The sequence below is a fragment of the Vipera ursinii genome (genome assembly GCF_947247035.1).
Source record: "Vipera ursinii genome assembly, chromosome: 1".
NCBI lineage: Eukaryota > Metazoa > Chordata > Lepidosauria > Squamata > Viperidae > Vipera > Vipera ursinii.
In genome coordinates this window covers 171,989,739-172,017,023 of record NC_139512.1, presented here as the reverse complement: position 1 = coordinate 172,017,023, position 27,285 = coordinate 171,989,739, and positions in this window count along the sequence as shown.

The window sequence follows — 27,285 nt, the reverse complement described above, 5'->3', positions numbered from 1 at the left end:
TTGTTCTTAAATTGCTTTTTATCTGACTTTTAGGCAGAAAGCCATTTTGATCCATGTGTATAAATTCAATCAAAAATTTCTTAATTCTTTCTGCCATTATCGAGGCAAAAATTTTATAGTCTACATTTAGCAATGAAATTGGTCTATAATTTTTATATGTATCAAATCTGTATCTTCTTTGGGTATTAAAGCGATATTAGCTTCAGTCCATGTCTTTGGTATTTTGGTTTTCAGGAGAATTTCATTACAAAGTTCTTTCAGGATCAGAGTAAGCACGTCTTGTAACACAGTGTAGTATTCTGCAGGTAGTCCGTCTGGCCCTGGATTCTTGTCCCTTTTTTGCCTTTTTATAGCTTCTGTAGTTTCCATCATTGTTATTGGTTCGTTCAATATATTTCGGATATTCTGAGGAATTTTCGGTAGATTTGCTTTTATTAAATACTGCTCTATTTTTTCCTTAGAAATTTCCTTTGCTTTATAAAGTGTCTCATAATATTCTTTCACAATTTTTCTCATTGCATCGTTTTGAAACTGTATTTCTCCTTTTGTATCTTGGAGTTTCTTTATTATTTTCTTTTCTTTTTCCTTTCTCAATCTATATGCTAACCATCTTCCCGGCTTGTTAGCTTTTTCAAAAAAGTTCTGTTTGACCCGTTTAATCTGTTGAGCCATTAATTCCATCTCAGCTAAGTTTAATTTGTGCTTTATTATTTCCATTTGTATCTTGAGTATTACTTTATCTGGATCTATTTGTAATTCTAATTCTAGTTTTCTAAGTTCCTCCCTCAGCTTTAATTGTAGTTGTTTGTTTTCTTTGTTCTTCTTAGCAGTGTGAAGGTAACAGCATTCCGTGTGCCTTTGGCATGTAGCCATGCTGGCCACATGACCACAGAAATGCTGGCTCCCTTGGCCAAGAAATAGATGAGCACCATGTCCTAGAGTTGGACACAACTGGACAGGGTAACTTTTACCATTTTTTTACACTCTTTAAGAGAACAAAAGGGCTGCTGGCCCTGCCTTATAGCCTATTAACAGAATAAATCTCTATATCCACAGTCTCAAGTGACAATAAATCAAAAATTCCAGTGCCAGTAAAGATGAGCGGACAATTCTTTGCCACCGTTCCTGAATACATACATAATGATCATTCTAATACACATAATTTATTGGCTCCAGACAATGCTCTGTATTGAACCATGTAGATAGAGCTTTCCTGTTTTAAATGTGATTAGATAACAGCATTTTCACGTAAGATACCAAGTCCCAAATTTATGTAGGTTATTATTTTCTGAAGCAAAATGCATAACTGGAATTTTTTATCCTATAAAAGTTTAATAGCAAGTTTAAATACTTACTATATTCTCAGCAAAAGAACCTAAGTGCAAGGTTGGACTCTGTCCTAATGAATTAAAACTGCACTGTCCCATTTAAGATAATCAAACTGTCCCTCTCTTTCTTTCCCCCCATCCCACTTTCTTCTTTGTCTCTCTTTCTCTCGGACTAGGAATGAGTACAGAAACCAACTGGATGACTTTGTACTGATCATTTCCTTTCAGCCTTGACTGAAAAGTTAAAAACCAAACCAAATCATCTAACACTCTGCACTGGATCAATGTAGCAGAGCAATCATGTCCATAACCTTCAGTGAAGAGGCTTACATCCTGCATCCTGCAGTGGATTGATCTGGGATGATGATAAGGATGATGATAATATCTGGATAATGAATCTACAGACTTCGGAACCAAGGTTCATAAATGTGGATAATATTCTGTAAAAAGCTCACGTGCGCTCATATATGGATCAGCAGCAATAATAATAATAATATTTTTGTAGAAAATAAAAGTTTTGAATAGGGTTGCCCCAATTGCATTTGTAAATTAGGACGCCGTCGATCAGATGGTTGGCAGTTTGGCGCGTTGAATCCCAAGTGCTGCGTAACAGAGTGAGCGCCTGTTACTCGTCCCAGCTTCTGCCAACCTAGCAGTTCGAAAGCACGTAAAAATGCAAGCAGAAAAATAGGGACCACTATGGTGGGAAGGTAACAGCGTTCCGTGCGCCTTTGGCATCTAGTCATGCCAGCCACATGACCACGGAGATGTCTACGGACAAGCGCTGGCTCTTCGGCTTTGAAACAGAGATGAGCACCGGCCCCTAGAGTTGGAAACGACTAGCACGCATGTGCGGGGGAACATTTACCTTTACCTTACTGTATGCGTGGGCCTGTGAACCTCAAGTTGATTATACTTTTATATCACTGTCACATTAGAATCATGTCTTTGTATTAGGAGAAACACAAGACAGAAAGGACCAGTGAAATGCTTTTATAAAGTTAAGATAGTATTTGAAATTTATATTTTTAGAGGAAGAGAGTCCCTAGGTTGAATTCTGCATATTAAAACAAAGTTTTCCGACAGATACAAGCATGCAAAATGTACTTCCATTTTCTGAGCCAGCTGTAAGAATTGAAAAGCACAGCTATCCACTGGCAACTAATGTACGTGTCAGCTCAGATTAGTAACACTTGCCAGTTTTTGCTATGCAGAAAAGAGGGCAAGAACAGCTCTTCAAGCTTGGCATTGTTAATCTTAATAAATCATATCATTGTATTTAAGATTGCTTCAGAGGGGTGGATATAAAGCCCTATATAAAGGAGTGGATATCAGCTAGCCATTGATGGACATGCAGTCACACAAATCTACTTATCTTTCCCGTTATAACTACTGCATTTCCCCCCAAACCTGATGTCTTCTATATATTTGTGGCTTGTAACTCCCACAGTTTCTAGACAGGTTGAATAAATTTGATTTATTTATACAACAATTTCAACAGGTGTAAAAGATGCCATTATGCCATGAATTTTCCTCCTATTAAATAGACCAGGGGCAAACTAAAGATAGTGCATCTATAGTGTGTATATATAGTACGATTAGATGTAATCAGAAAAAGGTGGAGGTTGCTATTTACTGCATTTTCATTATAGAAAGACAGAACAATCTATTTTTGCTTTGCTAGTTATCCATCTATCCGATTAAAAACATCTTGAAACATCTGCCTAATTTTCTATATGTTTCAGGGACAGATAATTGCTTTTTAGCCTAAGAACTACTGTATGCAGAATAATTTGAAGAAATATAATAGCTTAAGATAACTACCTTCTACATAAAGATTCACATTAAGTTCTTTTCACTAAAACAGGGGTGTCAAACTCGCAACATCACTTGACGTGTCGCAACATAATGTGACTGTTTTCCCATTGCCGGCAATTGGGTGGGCGCAGTTTCAGCATCACACATCTGGCCCATGGGCCGGCAGTTTGACACCTCTGCACTAAGACTTTGGATGAAATTAAATCTGTAAACTTCTTGATTTCTAACCTGAGCAAGCCCCATCTGCAAGGTCTGCAAGGATGAAGTCCTGCCTGCTGCTCAAAATAACTAGTGAAAAGAAACTCTTAAAAATGACTTGATGACTTCATCCTGAAAAGCAGTAGAATTTGATCAGTTTATCACAGTGATCCCCAACCTTTCCAGCAAGGTGGACTGGTGGAGGGGGAGGGTGTAGTTCTGTGCGAGTGGCAGGTGTGCGAGTACATGAAACTCCATTTGTGCAACCTCATACAAGGGGAGTTATGTAAGCGTGAGCACCTGCACCCACCATGCACACAAGTGGGGCTATGCATGCACATGTGCTCACCCATCACTTGCGTGGCCCAGTTCTGGATGAGTCGTGGCCCAATAATGGGCCACAACCTGGGGGTTGGGGACCCCTGGTTTATCACATTCATGTTTCAAGTCTCATAACCATGCAGAAAATATATGTGAAGCTAATTCTATTCTGTGTACTGTCTTTAAAGGCCATGCTTTTAAGACCCAGGTTTAATGGAACTATGGACAAATACATAGATATTTTTAAAATTTAGATAGATAAATTGATTGGTAGTCACTGAAACTATTTTTGTACTGGCACAGTAGGTATTTGGATTCCTTGATCACTCTTTAGAAAATGGTGGTCATGAAATTAACAACTTACAAATCAGGTATTTAATATTACTTCAAAAGACCTTGTGATATAATGTCACCTCTCCTTTTCCTCCTAAGATAGCTCCTTTAATAAATCAGAAATAAATCTATGAGTCAAAGAGGATTTCTCTTTTTCCTCCCCAGACTCATTCATTAGAAGGAGAATTAGGAAATAAAGTTTGTGGTTCTTCTGACTGGGAGAAGAAATAATTGTGATCAGTGGTGGGATTCAAATATGTGAACAACTGGTTCTCTGTGTGGATGCCACTTCTGGAAGTCCATTCTGGGCCTGGGCATCAAAAACTTAGCTACCGGTTCTGCTGAACTGGTGCAAACTGGATGAATCCCACCACTGATTGTGATGATCCAAGCAATGATCACGAATAGCCAAAGTCCATAACTGGCAGATAGGGAATGACCATATAAAGCCAGAAGACCAAAGATTTAGTGAAAAGAAAATGTATCAAACATTCCACTGTTAAAACTATGCTGTTTGCTAAACGTGACTGGTTATTTCAGAAAATTAACTTTTTAAAGGTAAGTAAGAAAAAAATATATGGAAATATCTATTTGAACCAATTTTATTGTTATTATTTACAAATTCAGCAAACTCATCATAATGTGGATTAATACTTTTTAGAACATCAATACTGATCTATTTAAATCTTGATACATAATTATCATTAAAGCAGAGCCCAACAAAGGCTGCCTGAATGCAGCTTTTATCATTTTTAATTGGTAATCCCTTGTTTGATGATATGAAATACTGAAAAATCTAGCAAATGGTCTACCAAATGGTAGAAATGGAAACAGAATATTTGGGCAGGTTACTGATCACCACCACATGCCTTTACTGATTTTTAATCGGAAATAGCAGAATACGAGAGTTGGAAGGGACCTTGAGGTCTTCTAGCCCAACTCCCTTCTCAAGCAGGTGTCCCAATACCATTCCAGACTAATGGTTGTCCAGTCTCTTCCTAAAAGCTTCCAGTGATGAGCACCAATAACATCTGGAGGCAAGGATTTCCATTGATTAATTGTTCTCACTCTCAGGATTTTTTTCCTTAGTTCTAGGTTGGTCCTCTGCTTAATTAGTTTCCATTGTTACATCTTGTCTTGGCCTCAGATACTTGGAGAATAGGTCGATCCCCTCTTCTCTGTGACAGCTCCTCAAATATTGGAAGACTGCTATCACATCATACCCAGTTTCTGCAACTGTTCATCATGTTTTAGTCTACAGACCCCTTAATCATCTTTTGTTTTTCTTTTTCTTTTGCTTTGGATTTAGAATTTCATTAATGTTTCTTTGGCAAATAATGAGGAAGGATAATCATATGACTTTAAAAGTCATCATAGGCACTTTGGAGTATGGCAGAACTATTCCAAAGATTTCTTTTATGGCTAAATTGTTTGCACAATTAAGAGGATTGTATCAGACTGATAAACTGTCGGGCTGTTTCATAATGGAGAGTATAGTTAACTTGTTAACAAGATAACATGGTAAATTGCTCACAAGTTTGGCAATGGTGTAATTGTCAGGTTCTAGCAAATTGTTTTGGTGGGCAACCGTCAGACCATCTCTCCACCACCAAACATAAAATAGTCATCAGGAATGCAGGAGAACTGTGCTATGCTCACTTTATTACAGGAGGAATCATTCCCCTGATCTGGAGGTAAAAAAACCCCCATGAAATACAATTTACAATTTATGGTAAGATGTATCATTTGCTTTTAGAGTATTTAGTATAGGATTAGCAAATAGGCTTTCTGCTGTTAAGTGTTGTTTTCTTCCTTAGAAGCTTCCTCCTGCATGCATATTTTTTTTATCTACACCTTCAGAATGATAACTGGCATTTGCAGGACTAGCACGTGGGAATGCATATGAAGGTTCAAACAGGGAGAAAATAATGTACTGGTAACAAAAAATGACAAACTGCCCTTTCTTTGTTAAGGAAGAATGTTTTATTGTTACATTTTAATACAACCCTCCCGTGTTTTAATGAAAGGGCCATTGAGTTACGGTATTATTTATTTTTTATTTTTATTTGTTGTATTTATTTGCCACCTATCTTGCTGTGGGGCTATATTATAAACTAGCAAGAATTGGCTGCATTACTCTGCATTGTAGGCCTTAGCAGCATAGAAACTGGGTACAAGGGAAGCCTTCATAGATTCTGAACCACCAGGCTGAGAGCAGCTCACTAGACATGCACAGTTACCCTCCTCAGAGGATTGATTGTGGTGAAAAACCGAGATAGATATGAGAAGCCCTGCAGTGGGCATCCTATCTAATGGGTGAACTACTTTTGCTTAATGGATCGTGTTAGGTGTCACCTGTATAGATGCCATTATATCTCAGAGTAACAGATAGATGGTGATGATCTTTTTGTTTTCTTAAACCAAATTCTTATTAAAAGATAGCTGTTAATTTGTTTTAACTTCTTCTCATTCATTAATAAAGGAGGGATATATCTATATCTATATCTATATCTATATCTATATCTATATCTATATCTATATCTATATCTATATCTATATCTATATCTATATCTATATCTATATCTATATCTATATCTATATATCTATATCTATATCTATATCTATATCTATATCTATATCTATATCTATATCTATATCTATATCTATCTATATCTATATCTATATCTATATCTATATCTATATCTATATCTATATCTATATCTATATCTATATCTATATCTATATCTATCTATCTATCAATCTATCTATCAATCTATCTATCTATCTATCTATCTATCTATCTATCTATCTATCTATCTATCTATCTATCTATCTATCTATATCTCCATAACTCTCTCTGTCTATATCTATATGATCTCTCTTTCTTTCTATCTCTCTATCATCTTTGTCTCTCTCTCTCTCTGTCATCCCAATCTTTATCATATCTCTCTCATCATCTCTCTCATATCTCTCAATTTAACATTCATCATCTATTTATTATCTACCTATCTATCTATCTACCTATCTATCTATCTATCTATCTATCCATCCATCCATCCATCCATCCATCCATCCATCCATCCATCCATCCATCTGTCATCTATCTGACATCCCTCAACATAAATAAATAAATTGTTCTGGGCCCAATGCTCTTCAACATCTTCATCAACAATTTGGACGAGGGGATAGATGGGGAACTTATCAAATTTGCAGATGACACCAAGTTGGCAGGAATAGCCAACACTCCAGAAGACAGGCTTAAGATACAGGAGGATCTGGACAGACTTGAACACTGAGTGCTACCTAACAAAATGAAATTCAGTGGTGAAAAAAGTAAGGTTCTACATTTAGGCAAGAAAAACCAAATGTTCAGGTATAGTATAGGTGGTACCTTGCTCAATAGTAGTACCTGTGAGAGGGATTTCAGAGTCCTAGTGGACAATCACTTAAATATGAGCCAGCAGTGTGCTGCAGCTGCCAAAAAAGCCAACACACTGCTAGGCTGCATTAACAGAGGGATAGTATCAAGATCGCGTGAAGTACTAATACCACTTTACAATGCCTTGGTAAGGCCACACCTGGAATACTGCATCCAGTTTTGTTCACCACAATGTAAAAAAGATGTCGAGACTCTAGAAAGGGTACAGAGAAGAGCAACAAAGATGATTGGGGGACTGGAGGCTAAAACATATAGGGAACGGTTGCTGGAATTGGGTATGTGTAGTTTAACAAAGAGAAGGGTGAGGGGTGACATGATAGCAGTGTTCCAATATCTCAGGGGCTTCCACAAAGAAGAGGGAGTCAAGCTATTCTCCAAAGCGCCTGAAGGCCAGACAAGAAGCAACAGATGGAAACTAATCAAGGAGAGAAGCAACCTAGAACTAAGGAGAAACTTCCTGACAGTTAGAACAGTTAACCAGTGGAACAACCTGCCTCCAGAAGTGGTGAATGCTCCAACACTGGAGGTTTTTAAGAAGAGACTGGACAGCCATTTGTCTGAAATGGTACAGGGTTTCCTGCCTTAGCAGGGGGTTGGACTAGATGACTTCCAAGGTCCCTTCCAACTTCATTATTATTATTATTATTATTATTATTATTATTATTATTATTATTATTATTATTATTATTATTATTATTATTATTATTATTATTGAATGGAAAACAGTTCAAGAACTACTATTTGCCCAGAAATATTTCAGGACAAATCACAAATGACATATAAGTGACACACTCAGTCAAATTTTCTAGGCAAAGCAAGTAACCAACCATGAAGATTTGCAAATGAAATCTTTCAAAAAGTTATCAACTTGCTTAGTGAAGCTGATGCTTTTGTGTGACTGTGCACATCCTAGCAAAATAGATGTTTGCTTTTGAAAGATGAGACCCAAATGAGGCAGACCTAAAGTGGCAGGGTGCAATGACATTCCATTTAATGACATTCATTAAATGCCATTCTTTCTAAGTCCAGTCTTGAAGATAATAGGGTTGGACATGTGGTCAGACACTTTGTCAGAGTACATTTACTGAAATTAATAGGCCAATGGTTTTTAAATTAGTTGTTATTACTAAAACCATTGATTTAAGGTAAAATTGTTGGATTTTATTATGAAGTCAGGATTCAATCCTCAGCATATATTAATTCCAGTAATAGGCTGCTGTATTAAATGTGTAGAAGAGATGTATTATATGTAGTTGTTAAAGGTCTATAAGAAACAGTAGCTGTGAAAAACCCTTCTATACAGTCCAGAGCAGGGATCTACAAACTTAGCCCTTTTATGACTTGTGGAGTTCAACTCCCAGAATTCTGGGAGTTGAAGTCCACAAGTCATAAAAGGGCCAGGTTTGAAGACCCCTGGTCTAGAGGCCTTCTCCACCAGCTATACAAGGCTTCTTTGTTGAAAGATTGAAGACACCCTTGCCAAATTCTTTACCTATTTCTGTTCCCTCTTCATCCAGGTCCCATCTGTTGGGAATAAAAATGGGGTTAACCCCAAAATAAATGTGCTCATCAGCAGCCATGAGATGGAAGGTCATATACATAGATACAGTGTTGGCTATCTGCAAACATATAAGTTCAAACAATGTGGGCATGGAACTCCTCAATACTTTCCCTAAGAAGAAATAGCTAAACTGGATTTATTATACTAGGTTTATAGTTTATAGCTTAAAGGAGATTGTTACATTGATGGGAGATGGCTCTTCTCTTGCTAAACGTAGAAGTGGAGCTTGACTAGGTCCTTATTATTATTATCTTTAATAACATTGGGCAATTTTAAAACTTGGTCTCCTCACATTAGGATGATATTCTGGAGCAAGTTTGATTTGGTATGCAATTCCAAATATTGTTTGGCATCTATAATCAGCTGGGAGAGATTTAGGACATTATTTAATATAAAGTTTATTCGATTAGCTTTTTCCCCAAAGCCTTCCTAATAAGGATCTAAGAGAGGTGGTATGTTTAATAAAAGGTTATGTTTCTCTGAGAACTGTTAACAAAAAGGTAAAGAAAAAATGCTTCTTTGTAAATGGGAAGAATTATAAAATCAATATATGGGGAATAAGAAATGGTGGAAGAGATCTCTTTAAATTACCTTGATTGAGACTGCCTTGAATCAAATGAATAAAGAAGATTTATTTTGCAGAAACAGAATAACTACATTTAATTTCCCTTTCCATATAACTCCATACAAGGAAGCACATATAAACCTAATCATAATTGGAAGAATTTTTTTTAGATTTTTTTTTTGCAAAAGAATGCACAAGCTATTATTAAATTATTTAGATATTCAAATGAAAGACATTTAAACACATCTAGATCCCGAAGGGAAAATATGAAGCTTTCAAATGGATTTCTTTGCTTGCACCATTCATATTTTTTTAAAAAAAAGTCTTCTGAATTCTTCTTTTTCTAATTGACCTTTATTTCTATGAAAGATTGCTATGTATTTAGAGCTCAACAGATTGAGATGGTCACCTACAGGTTCTAAAGCATAACAAGGGAAAACAAACTTGTGAATCGCCCTGAGTCCTACGGGAGAAGGGCGGTATATAAGTCTAATAAAGATAAAGATAAAGATAAAATTAAATATACAAAACAAGGACTGATGATCTAATATTTGAACTGTTCCCCCCTCATGTGTTTTTTATTGCTCGTGGATATATGAGCAGTTCTTTGCATGGACAATAGTCAGCATAAGGCTACTGTTTCCCCACTTTTCCAATTACTGAGGAATTTGAGGGACTTAGTGTTCCCTTAGAAGCTGCTTCCCTTGCAAGGAGTTGCTGGAGGAGGATGTTAGTATTTATTTACAAAGAAATTGCATAGTTAGAGACACAGCTTGACAGTCAAACTCACAACAGATCTTAAGGTACTCTCCAAGAAAGTTCTGTTTTCAAAATAAATGAGGCCCCAGAGTCAGTTTTCTGTCATCTTATTCAGGCAAAGTCCCTGTGTAGAACTGCTAAACAGAAAAAAAGGAGAAACACTAACCAACATAATAGCTTCATCCTTTTTCTTTCCCATCTGCAGTGGAGAGGCTTCTATACTTGTAGAAATTATTTCCAAAATTTTGGAACATTGGAAAATCAGGATTCTGGAGGGCTAAAGAAATCATCCAAGGTTCTGTCTTGGGCCTAGTGCTCTGCAACATCTTCATATAGTAAATAACTTAAATGAGGGGATTGAAGAGATTCGCATCAGATTTGCAGATGACACCCAGCGGGGGGGGGGGAGAAATAGAATATTTCCCTTATTTATTTACTGATTTTCATTGGCATGTAACTTACATGTGAATAAAAAAATATTAATAATCCACATAATTCAACCAATTAAAAACAGATTAAAAAACTCCAATAACAAAAAGAAAGAACACAGCCCACACTTACATAAGCCAATTAGGAGGCTCCATACTTCACCACAGCTTGAGCACAGTATTCTGAATTGTGACTACATGGGCTTTGAAGAATAAATTACAGTTCTCAAGATTGAAATCCCAAACAATACCTCTTGAATTATAATGGTCCCTTCTATCTCTGTATAAGAAATGAAATGAAATGAACCTTTATTGTGTGTACATTGAGATTAGCTGAGCCTCCCTTCGTGCTCCCACCCCCCAACTCACAGTGACAACAAACCCTCCATCTTATTACACCATGTGAACCAACTACACCACACACCGGCCTCCCAAGTTAATTCTGCATAAAATTCACAAAAGTTATTTCTCATTCAAAAGCCTAACAGCCCACGGATTAAAGCTGTTTTTCAGCCTGTTGGTGCGGAACCAACCCTAAAGCGAAGCTAAGGGCATTCTGCTTTTTCTTAATTGGAAAACTAACTTTTATTCAATCTGCTTAAATTTTCTTCACTTTAACAACATTATTGCACCCTGCATCTAGTTTTCACTAGTTTCCTGGGGTCTTCACTGACATCCAACCTCTGATATTTCTCTGGCACAGAAATGAGCAATCATTTCCTCTCTGGGGCCTACACTGCAATTTGGGGGGGGGGCGAAATGATGACAATATGGGCTTATCCAGGCAGCTGATTTAATGGGCTTTCATTCAAACTATGAGGTAGCACAAATGTACAGCAACTTCGGTTACCCTGTCTCACAGCTGAACTCTAAGATTGCTACACCTGCATTTAGATGACTACAGAAAGTGATAGATTGGAACCTCTATATTTAGGCCCCATTTTTTCTGCACTGATTTGAAGTCATGTTGCTTTAGAGCAGTCTTTCTCAATCTTGGCAATTTTAAGAAGGATGGACTTTAACTTCCTGAATTCTGGCTGGGGAATTCTGGGAGTTGCAGTACACAGAATAATATCTCAAAGTTGTGAAGGCTGACAAACATTGTCTAATACTATTCTCTGGCTTTCTTGTGTCTGTTTCTTCCCTGTTTTCTTAAAGAGTTGCATTCCAGAGAGATCCACTTTCTAGTGAACTTGATGGTGCTACTTCTCTTTTGATGTCAGATTGATCAGGTAGCACATATAATGGCTAGGGGAGATGACAGCAACTAGAGAAGAAGAAGCAGGCCTGCAGGATTCAAAAGCAGCAACTGATACTTCATCACCATCAAAGTGAAATAGATTATGATTATAGCAAGGCTAGTATGAAGACTTCTTCCCAGTAGCGTAGCGTGGGGGGTGCAGGGGGGGCCAGCCGCACCGGGCACAACATCTGGGGGGGGCGCGCTCACACTGAGCTGCTCAGGGAGCCCCAAGGGCTGCACAGAGTTGGCTTGGCTCCGCTCTTGAGCTGCTCTTTCTTGCAAAGCGAAATGAGTCCGGCAGGTGAGATGGGCGGCCACATAAACTGAATAAAATAAATAGAAGCGGCCAACTTTCCGCCCAGGCTCAGGCCAACCGCAAGCGCCCCGCAGGCGCCCTGGCAGGCTTGGCCGAGCGAAGATGGACCCGCCGGCCAGCCGGCCTAGCTTCGTGCGCATGCGTGGCTTTATTTAGCAGGGCTCACGTGCGAGCTTGAATGCAGCGGCTCTTGCAGGTCGGAGCCCCGCCCAGCCGCCCTCGAGAGGGACCCGGAAGCATCCCGCATGCGCGCGACTCTTCTTGGAAAGTCTACGCCGCTGCGGGCCGCGTCTTTTCGGCGGTGCCGTGACGTCACCGCCTGCCCGCCCCTCTATTTCCGCTTCCGGTTGCCTTGCCCCGGGTGCTGACAACCCACGCTACGCCACTGCTTCTTCCACATCACATGAGCAAATAAGAAGTTATCCAGCCTTGAACATGATCTTGGGATAAATTAAAAGTTACATTATGTGGATATGTCTTTAAGATGCATTCAGTGAGGCATATTGTAGCCAGAGTTGGGGAACAAAATGTGTGAATGTGCCCAAAGTGGGTTAGATTGTAACACACTGAAAATAAGAATTGTACTATTTGTTTTGTTTTATTTTCTTTAGGATTTTTAGAAGAGGAAACATATTTTGAGTTTCAGCAATTGTATGGTGACAATTTAGAAAAAAAGTGGAAAAGGGTTGTCTATAAATTTTCTTAAAGGCTCTAGGGAGAGGGTATGCTGTTCCCATCTCTGCTTCAGCATTATTTTGTTTTCCATGTGCAGAATCATTTTCTAACTTCTCTCTTTTATTTCTGTTTTAAGATTAAGATTAAAACAGAATCTTAAACCTTATCAGAGAGGAGCCTAAGTCCCTGCTTTAGAAGGAAATGACTGCTTTCCCCCTGCTTTTGCTTCATTACTTTTGTAATGTATTGCGCTTTGTCTTGGTTAGGAATATCACCTGGGGTTAATTGCTGGAAGGTTGCTTAAGCAGGGAAGCTGGCTAATGGCTCCCAGCTCCTCAGACAACCCGTCTCCAGCACCGCCATTGGCTGCTTCTAGGGTGGCAATAGGTTGCTTTAAACCTATTGGCCGCTGCCTAGAGGCCAGGGTATAAATTGCTGCATTCACAGTCCTGTTTCTCACTTCAGTTCCTGAAACCAAATAAGGATTCTTGCTGAACTCACTCGTCTCATCTAGTCAATCAAGCAACAAACCCAATATCTCACAACTTTGTAGACAATAAATTGTCAAACTGTGCACTGAATGCAGTTTTGAATTCACATGCAACATTATGTTAACCCCTGTTGAAAGAAAAATCTTCATCAGGGTCCAGTCCAAGCTGGGAATAAACAAAATGGAGACTGCTTTAGAAAGAAGACTGGAGTTTATTGAAAAGCAGAACCACAAGACATCAGGCTCTGGAGCAGCTGACCACATGTTGCTGGGAGTGATGGGTTTTTATACCTTCTGGGGCTCTTGAGGTTTGTTTCCTTTTCCTGTGTCATGTACTTTGACCTGAGTCTGAGTGTGCCCTTTTGGTATTGGTGGGTTAATTCTATTATGTCCCCAAAGGTCATGTCTTTTAGAGTTTGGGTGGGATATGTAGATTTTATATATTTTTGTCTTCCTAATCTCATAGCTTCTATTTTCTTGGCCCCAACCTTCCTGAATGGATTATTGTATCTGCATTTCTGAAAGCTGGTTTCTGCTGAGTTTTCTATCTGGGGGAAGGGAGAAGTTTCTGCCTTCTAAAGATCTCCATTATTCCTCTGGAGAAATATATTCTGCCTTTTTAATATTTCCCAAAATATTTATTTCTCCGGTTTCTTCCCACACCCCTTTCAATTAATTTTTCTCTTTACATGCAAACATGTGAGGATGGGTTGGGATAAGTTTTAGGCCCATGTCTGAGATAATCTTCCCCAAAGAATTAAATCAAAAGTAATTATTTCCTAGGATGTGGGCCCATTCTACACCTCAGTATAAAACATCCTTTAGACCAGCTGCCATCTATCTTTTTATCTCTCTTTCTCTCTGTAATGGCATGTGTGTGTGACCTTGGGAGAGAGTAGGAAAAGCCACAGACTAGACTATGGTCAGATAAAGGACAGCTGAACCAACAGAAGAAATGGGGGCATGCCAAATCTCTCAGAAGAGTCTTTTCTTAGTTTTTGGGATTGTAAAAAGTTGAGTCAGGAGAGATGTACTTTCAGACTTGCAAGGTAGTCCTGACAAGAGGCATATTCAGGAGTAAGGTTTTATTAACAGAATATTATATTAACAGAATATAATATCCTGTTAATAAAACCTTACTCCTGGATATGCCTCTTGTCAGAATTACCTAGCAAGGCGGTCCCTCCCTGCCCCTGCAAAATTTCATGCATGAGTGTCTCTGACAACAGAGAAGTGAGAAATGACACCATTCTTAAATTGTTCAGCTCTGAGCAAAAGCAAACAACCTAGTGAATGTTGAACTACATATCAAGGGAAAGAAGTATTTTGTTTCTAACAAGGGAGATTGTTTACAGCAGGATGTCTAATAGTTGTCCCAAAGATGTTTTTCACAAGGCAACTGGATTGTCTTGTTTTTCTTTGAAGATGTTTTGCATCTCGTCCAAGAAGCTTCTTCAGCTCTGACTGGATGATGGGGAAATGGAAGGATTTACCCTCCTTGCAGACAATAAGTCATTTGCATTCTTTTAGAGTCATTGAGGCCCCCTGGAGGTTTATCTGTGTTGTCAGGGTCACCTGAGTAGTGCAAATGGGTATGGAGCCTTCTTGGAACTGTTAAAAGGACTGCATTGTAGGCTGGAGATAGATGATGTCGTTTTCGTCCCCCCTCCCCAGATCTGCACATGACTCACTGCATTGTACAGCATATATCATGTTGCTCAGTTTGTGTCTGGGTGTTTTATCCTTGCGGTGGAAAAGCTTCTGCCTTAGTGTATTCTCGAGTTTCAAGTGGGCATGTATGTTGTGTTGGCTGAAATTCCTCCTGAGCTTTTCCGATTTTCCTGCAATGTATGGAATGACTACATTGCTTTGTTTATTGTTCTCTTCTTTGTCTGTTATGGAGGTGCTCCTGCTGGGTCTTTTTGGGGATTTGATGAGGGCCCTCTTGGGATAGCCACAAGTTCTGAGGGTTTCCTTGATGTGTTTTAGTTCTTTTTCTTTCCCATCTTTGCTGGTAGGCAGGCCTTCAGCTCGGTGGTGTAGGGTTCTGATAACTCCCATTTTGTACTCCAGTGGGTGGTGAGAATCAAATATTGTAAATATTGATCTCTGTGCATGGGTTTTCTGTAAACTTCAGTGTTAAGGCTTCTGTTTTCCTTAATGTGTACTTCAGGGTCCAGGAAGGATGGACTATTTCCCTTAACAAGGAAACCTTTACAGCGGGACACTTTTCTTTTGAGAGAGATGGTAAAGAGCCTTGGTGGAGCAGTGGGCTAATGCCTCCTTAAGTAACACCAACTGCCTGCAATTATTGCAGGTTCGGATCCCACCATGGCTCAAGGTTGACTCAGCCTTCCATCCTTCCAAGGTAGGTAAAATGAGGACCCAGATTGTTGGGGGCAATTAAGCTGACTTTGTAATAATGCCGCTTGGGGGTTGTGTGAAAGCCCTAATAAGCAGGCATATACATAGAATGAAGGCTACTGCTAAGCTTGTAAGCCGCCCTGAGTCTTCGGAGAAGGGCGGGATATAAATGGAATTAAAATAATAAATAAATAAATAAATAAATCTACCCCAAATCCCAGTTCCTAGTATTCAAGACAGGCCAAAGTATCTGGCACAAAATGCATCTTCTTGGAAACATATTGAACAAGAGTTTCTATTTAAGAATTAAACATAATAAGCACAATTATTTAGGTCTTCTGCTGGATGGCAAATCATGGCGGCTCCCCGTCACTATTGTACCTCAAGGGTCCATCAGGAAATGAACCAGATATGCATTGCAGGAGACTGCCTACCTATGGAATGTAATGAGATATTCATGCCCAGAAAAAAAAGCCACCTAAGAAAATAGGAAAAAGGGGGAAAGAAACTGCTTTCTTGGTAAGTTTGGCAATAAAGAAGTATGGGTGAAAGTGTCTATCAAAAGCATGACCAGGGAAACAAAACATATTTCAGTTTTGTCCCAGGAATCCTCTCACGCTGTTTTTGTGCCTGCCGTGGCTTTATTTCAAACATTCCAAACCTATGACCTTTGTGGGTGTGTTTCTGTTTAGAGATTATCTGTTTAGGATTCATCAGTAGGAAGGGATACTCATCCTTTGATTTTAATTTCAAATAAAACTATGATATTTCAATCACATGCTTTTTCAGACCCAGAAACCTGAAATCCAGTATTTTGTACTGCAACCCTGCACAGACCTACATTTAGCAAGGATGAATATAATTTAGTAAAAGAATAAATTCTTTAGTTTTGTGCTCTTGACAGGACAGAGATGGTGATCCTGGATTTTTTGTTTTTAATAAGAAGAAATAGCATTCTTCTTGCTATGCTCTTACTGACTGTGCCAACAGTTTTAAGATGAAATATCAGCTGAACTGGATGATGTAAAATTCCTACTACCCATAACAATTGGGTTACTATGAAAAATATCATTTTTAATGTCTGGGAATAAAAGATAGAATGGCTGTGTATATTTTATATTCCTCTGAATGCTGAATGCAGTTTTGAATTCACCTACAACATACCCCAAATGAAAAGTTTTTTTTAGTGGTCAGCAATAATTCAGGGAAGAACTGTTAATCTCCTTCCAAAAGCATATTCACACAATACAATGGATAAGGAAAAAGCATTTCATTCTGGAATCTGAAGAAACAGCAATTATTAGAAAGATGCTGTAATAAAAGATTTCCAGAGTGAATAGAAGAAAGGTTGTGGTCATCTACTTATCTGATAAAAGTGTCTGAACAAAACGAGATTTTTCTTTCATAAGAAAGAACCCTGTGGGAAAGCGAAATATATAGAAGAAGTAAATGGAATCTTTTCCAATTTCACCCCAAAGAAGCATTAACAAGAAAAAAGGTCCAAAGATATATCCCCTAACCAAGCACTTCTGGAAGTGGATTTAAAAATCTTAGTCTCCATCACTGGAGAGACTGGCTGATTGAATAACTGCAGGGTTTACATCATCACAATTAGCAAGTCATCAAAGAATGCATGCATATACTGTTACTTCTTGGTAGGAATGAAACATAATTTCATTGGAAAGCACAGTTTGAATGACAGGTCCAAAACAGTGCTCAAAAGCCACCACAAATGTTGTTATTATCTTCTTTGATCTAACCACTGCAATTTACAAGTTTATTAAATTAAAATTTAGATAAGTGATTTGAAGAAGGCATACTAAACGAGATGCCTGCATTTGATTAATGACTAGAAGGGATTAGTATCAAAAATCATTTCAATCTATCATTAAGTGAAATCTATCAGTAAGATAAAATTAACCATTTTCATTTTGATCTTTGATGGATGCTGAGTATGGTAATGTCCTAGCAATGTCATTTTTGGGGCTCTAACATATATCTGCTTGAAGACAGAGAGCTTCAACAAAATTGAAGACAACTCAGTTGAAGTTTAGAAAAGATTGGAATCTTGAACTGGAGGCCTAGTATGCATTTTTAAGTATAGAGAAAAAAAAGAAAAACAAGATAAGAAAACAGATTAAGAAGAGCAGAGTTTGCTCAGAAGAAATTCTGTTCATGTGAAGACTCTGTCTAATAATATTATACCACTACATCCTATTCTTGTTCCTCTGTCCCAATTTATTTATTTTCTGAAATGGAAACAACAAAAATCTATGTATTTGGACCTGACTGAGCTTGCCCTGATCTAATCCATAGGAAAATTTGCATATTAGCATCCAGGTCTTGGGCTACAACAAGGAAGATCAAAGCAGATATTCCTCCTGTATTTGTGAAATCTGTAGCAATTGAGAGATGAATTAGTAGGATTGGAGGGATTGATACAGGTGATAAGCAAACAGTGTACTTTGTGTATTATGCCCCAGAATCACCCAGTTCATTCTCCCGAAATTCAGTTATGGAGTTAAACATTACAGTTTACACAGCTTTCAGTCTCTATGATTCTAAGAAAATGTACCCTGAAGAGCACTAGGCCTTCTGTCAATGCACTGTATCACTCATGGAGATGTTAGGAGGACTCCCACAAGGGCCAGCAACCACCAAATATAATATCCTCAATGTCCTTTTGTGTTTATAACAAAATGTATTACTTATTTTCAAGTTCCATCTGAATGACTGGTTGACAGAAGATTACACTTTGTCTATATACCTCTTTTACTACAAACTATAAATCATTTCAAACCATGAGTGTATAGATAAGAAAACAAGTGAGTTTGCCAGATGCCATGAAACATTAAGGGTGACATTTTGCTGCACTCAGCATAGAACTGTAGATGCCGAAGCATCGTTTGGAAAGAAAGATTCTCTTGACAGTGATTCAAGTGACATCACAAAAGTGAAAGCAGAGCTGCTATCATGGATCAATATCATGAGAACAAAAATAAAATCTCTGATTGAAATAGTTGCATGACACTCATGCTTTAATAGTCATTGTGTGTGATTGATTCTGGAGGTCCTTTCTAAAACTCAATCGCTGCTTTAATCAGTCCCCACATATTTTTCCCCCCTTCCTTTTAACTCCTGCACAGGGAGAAGAAGGGAGAAATTACTGAATTTAATTGGCAGAGAAAGGAAGTTTTCAACACATAGGTTGATTCCCTGAATATTTCCTGAGAAGCAAAAAAGACAGTAGCATATAACATTTAAAGCTTGTGGCTTGTACCTAAAAGAGCTCTATTGCTTTGAATTAAAGGTCTCTATGTGGGTGGATTTTGTTTTGGAGGGGGGATGTTAGACCAATGAACAATATTCAGTTGTATAATCTGCAAGATAACTCTTTTTGGCTGTAAGTTTACCAATTCAGTGATGGGCAGCATTTACTGAACTGAAGCTTAGGACCTAATTCAGTGAGGTCTTAAGATTCATTTCAATACAAGCTGCCCATACATATTAACCTTGAATCTAGTCCCACAGAAAATCAGCAGAACTAAGAGAGTTAGTTATGAACAAATAGAGATGAACAAAATGTGCTGTGGCTGGACTGGAATGCCAAGAAGTAGGTCTCTTGGAATTAGTGTAAAGTAGTGACTAAGACATTGAACTGAGGCTGAAAAGACTCAGGATAAGTCCCAAAGCATTACTTACTCTTCTTGTTCTTAAAACCTGAAAACCTGGTTTTTCGATCTATCAGGCCTGGACTGAAGGGGTTTTAGCTTTTTTAAATATTGTTTTAATTGGGCTTAATTAATTTAATGTATTTTAATTTTATATTATTTTTATATTGTATTTTATGCTGCCCTGTAAACCGCCCTGAGTCCTTCGGGAATTTAATTAAATAAATAAATAAATTTATCATTTTATCACACATTATTAGGGTGAAATGAGGGCAGAATCACCTTTAAAGGATAGAGGAAAGGCAGGCACAAATATAATAAATTAGTAATGAAGCACATGGATTTGCTTTGATTCAGAACATTCTAGCTCCTAATGGATTACTGTAATGCACTTTATGTGAGACTGCCCTTGAAACAACATTTGAAAGCTTCGCTTGGTGTAAAAGGAGGTGGTGTGGGAAGTTATGTGTCTTCCTTGAGCAGCATATGTTATACCTCTGTTCTTTGAGCTGCATTGGCTACCAGCATGCTTCCAGATACAATTCAAGTTGCTGGTAATCTATATACTATGTAAATTCTCATTGTCATGATCTTTAACTGGGCAAAACAGTGCATCTTTGGGCCACAATTTTTGAATCAAGATATCTCAAATTCACAGAATGTGTACAAAATCTGTGACCCATGAGAGAATGAAATTTGGGAATATTGTGGATGCTTCATTGTTACTAGCTGCTCCTGCACTGCTGAGCTGTCGCTGTGGTCACATTTGCAATGTTTCATGACAGTTTCCCAGCCAGTCTTCCAATCCCATGCTCCTTTCCCCACCCAGCAGCAGTCATTCACTTACCTGTGGGAAAAGAAATGGAAGGGAAGGGAAAGGGGAGGGAAAGAAAGAAGGAAAAAGAGAAGGGGAAGCAGGGAAGAATCCCCTTCACAGCACCCTTTCTGGCTTATGCCTCGTGTGCTCTACAGCCCTGTGTGCCTACCCCCACATGATTTCCCTGGCCTATGTAGACCCATGTGCCTCTCTTAGCCCACACCCCATGCACCCCGTGCACCCTCCCTGATATGTGTCACCACTGCTCATGTCCTTTTCTCCTGCTCCCACTTCTTTTTTTGGTCATTCTATTTCTCTATTAGGTAAGAAAAGATCTTTAAAACAATGACCCAGTGGAGCACAGGTTGTCTAGTATCCCATAAAGCCATACATGGCATGGGACTGGAATATTTGGGGGACTGCCTGTCCCCAGGTACATCAACCTGCCCCAACAGATCCATCAGGAGAGGAGATTACAGGTCCCATCTGTTAAGGAATGTCATCTGAAAGGGTCCAGGAAGAGAACTTTATCTGCAGTGGTACCCATACTTTGTACAGTGTTCCTTTAGATTGTTCCTGACCCTTCTGACATTTAGAAAATGCCTGAAGATTTGACTTTACCATCTTACAAGGGGGATCTGGCAGCAGTGGTCTGTTAAATGACTATATTGTTAGTAAAATGGATTGCACTCTCACAGATTATGTTTGTTATGGTTTTAATGGTTTTGGTTGGTTTTTTAATGTTTTAGTGGTGTCTGTTTTAGGATTTAGGATAGTTTTTTTGTATTATTTTTATGTTTCATGTTTTAAGTCACCCAGAGTCACACATACCTAGTACGAGTAATTACAACTTGTGAAAGAGGTAAATAAGCAACCCAGTCAGTCTAACAAAGAATATGACACAGATAGATGAATCTAATAGATTGGGATTTACCAGCTGAGAGTTGTTTCTAGCTTTAACCCCTCCCTCCAGCTGCCATAATAATTCTTCATCATTCCAAAAGACTTATTGTTTCTATTATTTCATTTCTTTTATTTTCCGCATGTAGAGTTTTCTATATGTTCTGTATGCTCGGTTGAAAGGTTTCCAAAGAAACCAAGGTTTGCTAAGTTCCGAATGTTGCAAATATCTTTCCTTTTTTCCAGAAACTTGCAGCCATACTATGCTTTTCTCCAAAGGTATTATTGTTACAGTGTAAATGCTTTAAATTGATTGCAATTTGCCTCAAGGCTCCTACCTGGAACACAAGGCAACCCAGAAAGAGACATTAGCTATTATAGCAGCCAGTTATTTTTTTTATCCTTCTTCAGATAATGCTCTGGGACCTATATTTGCTCCCTCCACCTAATGGTATGAGTTGGTGCTCCTGGGAAGTTTGGCATTTTTTTGTTTGTTTGTGGTATCATCTCTTTGATGATGCTTTCATGCCTGCAAGTCACCACTTATTTAATTACCAGAATTAGATGTAGTGCTCTATTTGGAGAAAAGGCCTCCAATCAGGTTGGGCTATTATGTACTGAATCTTGTTTAGAAGGATATCTGTGCAATAGTTACAACAACATGAACCTTAGGCATTTCTCTGCTCATAACTCTTTGTTTTCCACTGTCAGCCCTGCAGTTCCTACCTGTGTCTGGCCACATGAAACCAAATGTCAGAAACTAGTGAGATCTGAGAGAATGATGGGAGTGAAGAGTTGCTATTTCATACCAGACAGAGTCTTGTGTTGAAAACACAAATCTAGGAACCTCATAACCATGAAATGTTATGATAAGGAAAGCTCCTTGTCGTTGATCTTGCTTTCTCTTCCCTCAGCTTTACACCACACAAGGCCATCACATATATCAGGTAGTGTTTCATTATCTTGCTAGACATGATTGTACTTGAGTAATATATTTTCTAATAAATCGTAGATCTGCCGACCTAGCAGAATATTAATAACTGTGCCTTCCCAGCTCTGGGATTGTTGTGCTAGAGCAACAGTGTTTCATCCTTTGTGCCAGCTTTTTTTACAGCCCACAGTGATCACACATGACAACTCCAGTAAATCGGGGTTTGCGTTGAGCAAGTCAAGGTACATTTTCCTTTTCACATAAATCTATTTTCAAAAGGTCTTGAAGTGGATCTTTGGCTTTGCTTTAGCAAGTTAAATGCATGCCAAAAGCACTATTAGCTCCAAGAGATGAGAAACGGAAACATCAAGGTCAGCTGTGTTATTTTGGGGGGACAGGTAGGGCCTCAAAGTAAAAATGGATTTGTAATTGCCACTTGGTTAACAAGCAGATTTCTAGAAAATAGACCTTTGCTGGTCCTTGGAAGCCAATTTGTTTTCTGATACCGTAGAACCCTTTGGGAAGAGGTTTCATTATTTCTTCAAAGGCCCCAAATGTCAGACTTGATTTTTAAAATCTGCTTGCTCCAGAAGTTACCTCTCTCAACAAAACTCTTGAGAATACAGAGATTCTCTGCTTTCCTATCACTCTGACATTTGCAATTCTAATTTCTTTATATGTGGGTTGAACTTTTTTTTTATTTTACTAGGAGTGGTGTCAAATGTATTTCAATTGGTGCATTCTTTGCAAGGCCTGCTAACATTTTTCAGCAACTCATTTGTAGAAGAGTTTGCTGAGGAAGTCAAACACTGGGATGGGCTGTTTGTTTTTCTTATTAACAAATAGTGATGGACAAATCTTTTTTCCCTGTTTCTTCTCCAATTTGCTCAGAAGAAATGCCCTGTTCAGTTTCAATTTGGGAAGTAGCTCCATTTATTCTGAGCTAATCTGAATTCAACAGTCAGATTTGTTTATGTGCTCAATCAGTAGTATTACTAAGTCCAGTGCCTTCCCGGAGTCTATAAATTCCCTACTCATTCAAAGCTTGACAAAGTGGCAGAGTGTTCCAACCTGGATAAATTAATGTGAAAAATAGGGTAATTATTCACTGAAAGTTAATACTGAATGTGCCATTGTTTGGTTAGCTCTGACGTGACAGATATGTCGGTTCTGTGAGATAGCGTATGCATTATCTCTTTAATAGGCTTTATTAAAAAGGTAATATAGAATTATTGGTGCTGTCTGAGCTTGGTTGTTTACTTACAAATATTTCACTACCCAACTAGATACCATCATCAGTGCTAGTGAGTATGGGGTCTGCTCCCTGTTTATATAGAGTAACTTGCCTAACAAGTGTTGGTGGGAGTGTTTTTTTACTGCTTGGTAGTTCTTTCTTTAGGGAATTTTTTTTCTGCTTGATTGTTTGTCTGATGTTAATCCCTGCTTATCTGAGTGTTATCTGCTGAAGAGGATTTATCCTGGTCTTTCTGTTTCCTTCTTAGCTTTTTATTGTCCCTTTTGAATGGTGTGTAAATGTGTTTTATCCAGTGCTTTTTTTTTGTAAAAAAAAAAGGTGCCGGAACTCACACATGTCATACAACCCGCCTTGCCTACCCTACAAGGTGCCATCCAAAAAAAGGTGCCGGAACTCCGTTCTGAGCATTCTATGACAAAAAAGCCCTGGTTTTATCTCTATCTCTAATGATTTGTCTGAGTACCAAACTTTCAGGAGTTCCCTGGTGTTTTTGGATTTAGCTTGGTCTAGGGATGTTTACAGTTTCCCAGTTGAAGCTATGATGTGTCTGTCCATATGTTGAGGTAAAGAAGTTTTCGCTGTGTCTTTTGACTTGGTGTTCATGGATGTGCTCAAATAGCACATGGGATCGCTTGAAAAGATACAGGTATATCCATTGTTGATATAGATCAGAACTCATTATAAGTGGAGATTGATGTGTTGAAGCCAGCTGGCTGGTGGCAATATGGCAAGGATGCTGGCTTGTCTGGTGTCTCAAAGTGGCTTTTCAATCCCCCTGGACTCTCTTGCACACTTGGAGTGGGTCTATGTCAATAAAAGCAGAGGAGGCATGCTGTGGGCATGTCAGCCCAGTTATACCAGCTAGCAGAGTCCAGGAGAAGGACCTGCCATTGCACCTACCCTCTGGAACATCTTCCCCCCCCCAAGTGAGGTGGCCCCAACCCTCCTATCTTTTCATAAGGGCCTAAAGACATGACACTGCCAGTTAGCTTGGGGGCCCAATGTAGATGATTGATTAAGCAACAAGAGATCCCACTTCCCCCACCCTGCCCCATCACCTGTAATTGGATTTTGATGGCTTTAACATGTTCAATTTCAGAATAGCATAGAATAGAATAGAGCTGGAAGGGACCTTGGAGGTCTTCTAGTCCAGCCATTGTTTCTCATCCTTCCATCTGGTGCTTTGGTGAACATCCTGTCCCCCTCTGCCTTGTGGCAGCCCCTCAGATACTGGAGCACTGCTATCATGTCTCCCCTATTTCTTTTCTTTAGACTAGCCAAACCCATGTCCCGTAGCCATTCTTTGTATGTTTTAGCAGGCCTCTGATCATCTTACTTGCTCTTCTCTGAATTTTTTTTCCCAAACTCTCAACATCTTTTTTTGTGATATGATGATCAAAATTAGCTGCAGTATTCCAGGTGTGGTCTTACTAGAGTTTTATAAAGCAGTAATATTACTTCACATGATATTGATTCTATGCCTCTGTTTATAAAACCCAGGATTGTATTAACTGTACACTTCTGGCTCATAGTCAAGTGATCATCCACTAGGACTCCAAGATCCCTCTCATAGTTACTGTTTTTAAGCCAGGTCTTGCCCTCTCTGTATTTGTGCCTTTGGTTTTTCCTGCCTAAATGTAAGACTTTGCTTTTCTCCACATTGAAACTCATTTTGTTGGATAGGGCACATTATTCAAGTTTGTCAAGATCTTTTTGGATCCTGCGTTTGTCTTCTGGGGTGTTGGCTACTCCTGGCAGTTTTGTGTCAGCAGCAAATCTGATGAGTTCCCCTTCTATTCTCTCACTTAAGTCACTGATGAAGATATTGAAGAGTACTGGGCCTAAGACAGAACCTTGTGGTACCCCACTGCTTACTTCTCTCCATGTGGATGTAGTGCCATTGAGGACTACTCGTTGAGTACAGTTTTTTAGCTGGGTACAGATCCATCTGGTGGTGATGTTGTCTATTCCACCTTTTCCTAGTTTACCAAGGAGTAGGTTGTGGTCTACCTTGTCAAATGCCTTACTGAAATCTAAGTATACTACATACACTGCATTTTGCTGATCTACTAGTTTAGTCACTTTATCAAAGAATGAGATGAGATTGGTTTGGCATGATCTGTTTTTACAAACCCATGCTGGCTACTAGTTATGACTTTCTTTGCTTCTAGTTGTTCACAGATCTGTTTTTTGATTATCCTTTCTAGGATCTTCCCAGGTATTGATGTTAAACTGATTGGTCTGTAGTTTGCTGGGTCCGTTTTTTTTTCCTTTCTTGAAGATGGGGACCATATCAGCCCTTTTCCAATCCTCTGGTACTTCCCCGGTGCTCCAGGATTTATAAAATTTATGTATGTATGTATGTATGCATGTATGTATCTATGTATCTATGTGTGTATGTATATGTATGTATCTATGTACAGAGTCACCATATTGCCCCCAACAATCTGGGTCTTCATTTTACTGACTTCAGAAGGATGGAAGGCTGAGTCAACCTTGAGCCTGTCAAGATCGAGCTGCTGGCAGCGGGCAGTGAGTTTGCCTGCAAAATTGCATTCCAACCACTGGACCTCCATGGCTCAGTAAAAGCACCTTCGTTACTTCCTCCCTCCCTCCCTCCCTCCCTCTTTCTTTCTTTCTTTCTTTCTTTCTTTCTTTCTTTCTTTCTTTCTTTCTTTCTTTCTTTCTTTTTTTCTTTCTTTCTTTCTTTCTTTCTTTCTTTCTTTCTTTCTTTCTTTCTTTCTTCTTTCTTTCTCTTTCTTCAACAAGATGGATTAGTTGGATGGATGCTGATACCCCTTTGGGTCTCATGTTTGCTGAATTTCTGGTCATAAGAATCAGAGACCTGGGGCTGTAACAGAAGGTAACCAAAACTGCACGTAGGGCAGGGTGAGCATGGAGGGACACATTGCTTTAAATAATACAAAATAACTGGTAAATCATTTTGCATAGTTTAGTCCATAATTCTAATCCATCTGTCATTTTCACTTATGCAAAAATATGCACCTAGCTTCCACTTTCCCAGGCAATCTGCAGCATTATTTTTTAATTATTATTTATTCCAAGCAGAATATTTGGGGAGTGAGGAGGTACAGTATCTTCATTTCTGCTTTTTCTTTGAATCTTGTAAAGAGATGATGAGAGTTGTAGTTAAGTTCATCAGGGGGACATCTGATTGAAGTTAGCTAATTTTTAAAAATGTGCCATCTAATTTGTACCCAGTAATATTCCATCTATCTTCCTCCAGTGCCCTGTCTCCATGTTAAGACACAGCACCTCTCCTCATTATATACTCTGAGTGGGCTTGTCATGTTATTGTCAAAATTATCCATGGGTAATTTCATTTCATGAATAATTAGTCCATTCTATGTTTCAGCTAAAATGTAGCTTATGTAATTTAGGCGAAAGCCCAAAATATCCAGAAAATAGCTGACCATGATAAAAATCAGAAGAAATGCATTTCTTTCCTCTTCCATTTTGGCTCACTTTAATTTCATTCCAGGTTTATTGAAATCACATTTTCCTTTCATAGAATTTGCTTCTTATTTTATAACAACAAAAAATAACATTGTTAATTAGAAAACACATTACTGGGTATGATTAGCATGATATCCAATTGTTTCTTTAATGTTGAATATGTGTACTCTTGGATTGTCAGTTTTATGTTCTGCACGATGACAGCCCCTCAGATATTCACCTTCTTGTATACATAAAACCTTAAGATGAATTTGGGGCTTTGTACATAAATAGCATTGTATGCAAGTCTAGGGAATTGGTTTCCTCACATTGGAATTAAGATAGGAAAGCCATATGCATCTGGAGAGATGCACCAAACAGGGGCAGCTTCAGATTTAAGATATGGGATACTAGCTA